This window comes from Gasterosteus aculeatus, chromosome 5 (assembly GCF_964276395.1).
Source record: "Gasterosteus aculeatus chromosome 5, fGasAcu3.hap1.1, whole genome shotgun sequence".
NCBI lineage: Eukaryota > Metazoa > Chordata > Actinopteri > Perciformes > Gasterosteidae > Gasterosteus > Gasterosteus aculeatus.
Window position 1 is genome coordinate 10,102,805 of NC_135692.1, and position 7,273 is coordinate 10,110,077.

A 7,273-nucleotide genomic window follows, 5' to 3' on the forward strand; every position below is an offset into this window, starting at 1 on the left:
GACTTCTGGGGGTCCTGTGTGATAAAAAAAAGGATGAGGGGAGGATAAGATTCTCGGTTCTCTTTTTTTTTTTTTTTTCAGCCCCCCCTCCTCGTCCTCGTTGCCATATGGATGCGAGGTGATCCAGATGTGGTTGGATGGCGGGAGCGTCGGGCACTCGGAGGCAGCAGCGGGACAGATGGCAGGTCTGCGGGGGTCGGGCTGACTGTGCCACTAGCAGGTCCTCATCCTGTTGCACTGGTTTCTTTCCTTTTTTCTTTTCCCCACCAGAGTCTCTCTCTCTCTCTCTCTCTCTCTCTCTCTCTCTCTCTCTCTCTCTCTCTCTCTCTCTCTCCCTCACCGCTGCACTGCCCGCTCATCTGCCGGTGCTGTCACACCAGTAATCCTGATTTCCATTTCCTCTTTAACTCCATCTTTTCTTCACCTCGTCCCTCTGTCCTCTCGCTCCCTTCGCGGGGAGGGGCTGCATGCGAGTCCTGATGATGATGGCGTGAGGATTTAGCCTTCCTCTCCTCCCTCTCACTCACTTCAGAGCAACCCCCTCCTCCCGTCCCAGCCCACTTTTGCTCCCATTTTTTGTCAGTATTATTCAACTTCATCGTGTCACGTACACCTTGCCTTCTGCTCCTTAAACCACCTCACTGTATCACTTCTGTTTCCTGTCACTGCATTTTTTCCCCCTCTTTCCCATAACGGGTCTAAAATTAATCTCATTAAAAGCATTGCTTTTCCATCCTGCGCCCCTCAGGCGCTGCACGTTGTTTATCAGTGTGAATACTCTGAATACGTTTGAATACGTCAATAGAACAACATTTCCTTGGACTATTGACAGAAAACACACAGGCCTGTTGCCTAACAAAGAGACATGAGCAAATATTACAAAGATGTTATGTAACAATGTCAGGCCCCATTTGAGGGGAATTAAATGTTTATGACATTACTCATCACGAGGAGCCATCAGACAGAATGCAGAGCATTTTTACATAGCGTGTTATTAGGTAACTTGAAGTGTTTGTATATTCTGTGTTGGTTCAGTCAAGGCATCGCCTTTGGTACAATCTCAAAACTCAAGCTTAAATCAAGTTGAAACATTTCCTTTGTTCAAAGCTCTCTTTTGCATCAGCTCATGGAAACATGGCACTTAAAATAAATTTGCCTAATTTTTAGTTCATTCTCTAATCAATCATGATATTACATTTTCAAACTCCGTAAAACTGTTGAATCGAATCGCCAAAGAATAAGTTTACTATTTTAATTAATTAGAAATTGTAACTCATTAGCTATTCTCATTAACTATTCAGATGTTTAATCAATAGCAATTCGGATCGACATTTGTTGCTTCCAAAATATGCTGTTTTTCTGTATTTCAGACCATTGTAAAATAATATTATAATATAATAATATTTTTCCATCAAATAAATAAAATACATTAGCGGCTTAAAAATTAAAAAGTTGTAGACAAATGCAAATGTTTTTGGAAAAAATGTTCTGCAACAGATTTTTTGGATCAAAGCACATCATGGAATGTGTTCCAGAGCTATAAGAAGCTGGTAAGTAGATTGGTTTGAAGTAAGTTAGATGAATCATCTCTATTACAATTTTTCGTAGATTTTTGACACAGAAAACATACCAGCCAGCAAAACCAGAGAGACAAAGCCAATAAAACAATGAACCACGTCCATGCAAATGTGTCCCTCAGCATTGAATGCTGTCCGTCTCATTCACAGATCAAAGTGCTCATTTGGGGAGACAAATAATTTCTCTTCGCCCTGCTTTCCCTCACGCTGTCCGACAAGTGCTTCTTTTGCAGACTGCCATCACTCCTAATAAAAGCTGTTTTTCTTCTTCCTGCACACTCGGCAGAGTGGTCAGGTGACAGGCTTCTTCAACACAGCGCTATAAATACCGCCGAGTGTTAAAATAGAGTTTTTGAGATGTGAGACGCGTGACTGAGGCGTCTGTACCTGTATTGGATTTGTATAGTAGAGACAGTGACACCTCTGATGAATGGGAATAGACAATAAAGGACAGATGTTTCAAAGGATAGTCTTTCTCTCAGAAGCTGGACACTGTAAACCAGCCAGCAGAGAACAGATGTTCTCCGGCCAGCGGCCCAATCAGATCCACAGATTAACTCAGATTGAAAAAGAAGGAAACCGAATTGGGTTTACCGGGGAAAGCTTGTTGGTGAAGAAGTATTTCTTACATTTTTGGGTGTTGTGAAGGAGGATTTGTGTCTATATCTGGTGAGATGTGGATTTGTTGAGCACCGATACTGTGTAATTTTCTTAAAGAAGAAGAGGAATCTTGAACAATAACATTTCATCAACAAATTAACCATTTAAGTTAATATTTCAAACCTATACTGTTATACATGTGTCAGCTTCTCAAGTGTCCACGTAGGGTCTTGTAAAATTGGTTTTTTTTTTTCACTATTTTGTGACATTTTCACATTGAAAAACTATAGCATACTAAAACAAGGTCTTCTCGCTGTAGAAAGTATGATTCTGTTGATCAAAGAACAAACAAAGCAGCAAAATATGACATGAGATGACAGTCTTTGATTGTTCTTCACTCACAAATACCGTAGTTTTCCATAATCTTCAAATGTTTTTTGTGCCTTCACCTTGCCAAACCGTTACCTCAGAATTGTCTTGTCAGAAAAGTATTTTATTTTTCGAACAGCAATTTCTAACAATTTTGGAGGGAACCGACAAGCCATTTTTGCTCATCGGTTTTCTCTTGTTTCATTTGGACTAATATTGAACTTTGACTTAACCTGGAGACAATGTTTCTGATGAATTGTCATGGCACTATAACAATGAATGTATATTTGCAGCCCTAATCACGTGAAAAACGACGTGTGCAGGATCCAGCACCACGGACAGCGTTTTGGCCGGAATTTTACACAACACAAACGTTTACAAGGACAGGATGTAAACTGCAACAACATGGCATACGACCACAAAGCTCGTTCTTTGGTTAGCAAAGCCAGATCAAGTGTCTCTTTCACATTTATACTCATCTCATCTCCACTGCACACTTTACCTTGTCGGGATCTATTTGAAGCAAAACATAATAAGGGAATAAGCTTTTGCACTTTACGCGAAAGCGAAGATTGAAACCATCCTCAGGACGCAACAATATTGTTGATCTTGCAATCTTATCCCCTTTTTCACAGAACTTGGTCACTTCACAGTCTCTCTTTCAAACTGATGTCTTTTGTTTTGTTTCCATCCAGTTTGAATAAGGTGCGTTGTAGCGGTTAACGTCTCCAACTGTGCTGGAGTTGAATTAAAACACAACACTGTGAATGAATTAATCCCAGGAAGGAATGAACGAATGAGGGTTTTAACCTTTCATACTGCAGACAAAGGTGTGTTAGTGGGGGGTTTTGTCCCGGGGAAAAGGGTCTCGCTGGTGGGTAACTCGCCACCAGGGAGTGGGTAAGGTTCCTAAAATGTCAACGTATTCCTTTTTCCCAGTCTGCAGAATATGCTTTAGACTCGAACAGCCTCAGACTTTTAGACAGAAGAAAACAAATTAAGGTTTGGCAAAGATTGTAGTTTTTTTTTTTTATTCTCTCCTGTGAGTAAAACCAGACACCTCATGGATTCAGTTCTTTACAAAAAACACAACACGACCTCCAACTTTGTCCCAAAGAACTCAATTTTGTGCTTTGAACAAACAACTGACGCTGTTGTTTTTCTTGGAGGAAAGTCTTTGTGATAATCCATAATCCATCACTCCCATTCTGCTCTGCAAGTGCTGCTGTCGATGCTGCATTGCTCTCTGAAAATATATCCCCTACCCGGCTTTTAATCAGTCCCACCTCCACCCAGCATCCACCTGCACCTTCTGGGGAGAGAAGGGGGGGGGCGTCTGCTGTTATCACTCCTAAATCCCCTTCTGTGACGAGGCTTCCATCCGGGATGCGGGTGGTGATGAGGTCGGAGCCGAGATGCTCAACGTTACCGATACTCATATCAATAATCTTTCCTGGACCGTAAAATAATTTACTAAAATAAGTTTAACCTCAAGCGTGAAAGCTAGAGAACCAACGTTTTTCACAATAAAAGCTTGTAACTGCTGTGCGGTATAGCGCAGATTTAGAAATGAAACAACATAATTCAAACGCACACAAAAAAACAACAGGAGAAATATCTTCTTCTTTTTATCAAATAAAAACGTACTTTTTAAAGATGACTTTGTCAGTATATAAAGAAGAATGCTCCAATACGCTGACTGCTGCAGCCTGCTTCCTCTTGGCCTTCAAACTGCAGGAGCTCTTACACTGACAAGACAATCAATCAATAAAGACAGGCAACGATACAGATAATGTCTGTGTGAGTTGGATAAAAAGCCTCATAAGGGATGAAATGGCTTTGATAGTATGGAGTGCAGTGAGTTAGAATCAGCTGTGATTAAAGATAGGAGCATAAAAGCCTTCTGAAGTGCGGCCTGAGAATGAAACCCCTTTTTCTGTATCACAGTCTGCGCTGACGGGCGTTTTTGGGGGTCGTTGATTAGGATTTTAAGGTCAGCTCTGTCAAAGGGCGAACTACGATCCAGTAGCACTGAAAAGTATGAACAACAAGCAGAAAGCCAATAAAAGAGAGACGAACCACAGAGTCTGGGTGTCTCTGTCGGTCCATTCTTTACACAGGACAAATATTTGATATGTGTCATTTCCTGAAGAGATAGACCCGGTAAAGCGTCTGCGGAGAGAGCATATTGCTGTGAGTGACGAGGCATTCGATGTGGAATAACATGCGAGATGGTCCACACACGCGCTAAACTGACAGGGAAGTTGACTTCAGTCTCACGAGTCAACTTGTCTCCTAACTGAGGGGTTTTGTTGCTACTTTAAACGCCGTCACTGATGCGTAGAGGCTTTGGATTGCTCTTCCAGTTACACGTCATTCCTTAAATTACAATGAAGGTATGTGGGCCGGTGATCGCTCATATTCAATTAACTTGTATCCTCTAACTCGCTCCACACAATGAAGTGGATTATTGCATCAGAAAGGTTTAACTTGCAGGCAGCATGCAGCTAAAACATATGAAATATATTTCATTTGGAATAATTTAGTAAAAGGGTTTTGGCATCAAATGAATGATTATAATTCATGGGTGTTATAAATGTGTGTGAATGCTGCAATAGCAGATCTTTGTCACACTTTGACACATTTCACTGTGTGTGTGTGTGTGTGTGTGTGTGTGTGTGTGTGTGTGTGTGTGTGTGTGTGTGTGTGTGTGTGTGTGTGTGAGAAGCAGATATTTAATCAGGCAATCATCACTCAATGAGTAAACATCGCGGACTAATACGTGAGTGACTGAGGAGGTGAATACTAAAAACAGTGGAGGACACAAAGTGGGGAAGAAAAGACAAAGAAAAAAGGCAGAAGGGAGAGAAAACAAACTCCAGCAGCTCATGTGAGAAAGCAGCCATCAGGACTGAATGAAGATTTGCGATTAGCCCACATTTGTGTTATTTTTATCACCCGATGTGCAACTCTTTGATCACATCCATGTGTCAGAGACGTGGGAGGAGTCATCCCGAGGGACACGAGACCCCAAGTGTTGGTTTAAATGCCAACGGCTGATCCTGCACACCTTTCCCACAGCTCAGGTCAGTTTGTCATTAATCTGCATCTCCATCTGCACCACCCAGAACCCCCCCCCCACCCTCCTGCTTCCTCCTCTTCCTCCCTCTCCTTCTGCAGACACACTTTGAAAACAAAAATAGCTGGAAAAAGTGTCTGATCCATAAATAAATTGGCTCTTTGTGCACCTTGTTTGAGACTGGCTGACATTTTAAAGCCTGCCAGGTATTAATACCATTTTCTCAAGAGACAAAGATTGTATGCATGAACGCGCATAAATGTGTGTGTGTGTGTGTGTTGTGTGTGTGTGTGTGTGTGTGTGTGTGTGTGTGTGTGTGTGTGCTTGCTTGTGCATTTTTTGGCGTGCATAGTTCTATGAGTGACGGAGTGGGAAAGTATTTGTTTGGGTTGTTATTCTTCTGTGACCCTGTCGTAGCTGACGGAGACTCTTTTTTTCACTTGACATCCCGACGTTGTCCTGAGCAAATTGCCCTCTCTCTCTCTCTCTCTCTCTCTCTTAAATTTCAAATCTCAAATTAAAATCAGTCACATTGGCCGACTGTGGGTGAGTGGGGAGCACGGTCGTCCTCCAATCAGAGGGTTGTCGGTTCGATCCCAGGCCTGGCTAACCCCCATGTCGTTGTGTCCTTGGGCAAGACACTTGCAACCAACATTGCTCCTGTAGCTGCGACTACAGTGTATGAATGGTAGTTACTGATGGCAGGTGTCACTGTGTGTGCTTCTCCTGTCATCAGTGTATGAATGGATGTGAATGGGTGAATGATGTCATGTAGTGTTAAAGCGCTTTGAGTGGTCGGAAGACTAGAAAAGCGCTATACAAGTACAGTCCATTTACCATTTACATTATTGCAAAAACTATGGTTCGTATTGTTGAACGATACAGCTTCATAAAAGGAAACACAATATCAGAACACACCCTGTTAATTAGCCAAAGTAATACATGTTATTACATGTGTATATGCACATATGCATCGCTCAATATGTGTCTATCTGATGCATACTGCTTATATGCCATCACGCAGGTGTGAAGAGGTCGGCCGTGCTGCGGGCCGGTTTATGGCTGAGTTGAATCAGCAGAGTACTCATGGCTCAGATGACCATCACAGTTCTGTGGGTACGGAGGAGCTTCGAAGGGAGGTCCACAACCTGTGACAAAGGTTAAAGGCTAACAGAGGGTTAAAAGTAAGGGGATGAAGAGGAGGAGATAAAAGGTGACCTAAATATAGACCAAGTTCCAAGGTCATCTCTCCCTTTCCTCTCCATCGGCCCTCAGGTCCTCTTTTTGGAGTGGGGGGGGGGTTAACGGTCATTGTCTGCTCCTGTCAAACGAGGGAGGCTCAGTGAGACACCAGGTCACCTGTGATTCTGATTGAGGTCCTGGGCGCACACACACGCACACACACACACACACACACACACATAAACACACACATAAACACGTACACACATAAGGAAACAGCAGCAGGCGAATGTGCGGCGTTTCATTAGGCCTCTGATTTGGCCATTCATCATTGCCACGGCGAGGTCACGCACAGCGGGCGACACATGTTTGTTTCTGAGGAGGTTACATGTTTGTGAGCCTGCAGGTGTGTGTGTTTGTGTGCGCGCCTGTTTGTTGGCTTGAAAGGGTCCTTTGTTTTGCTTTT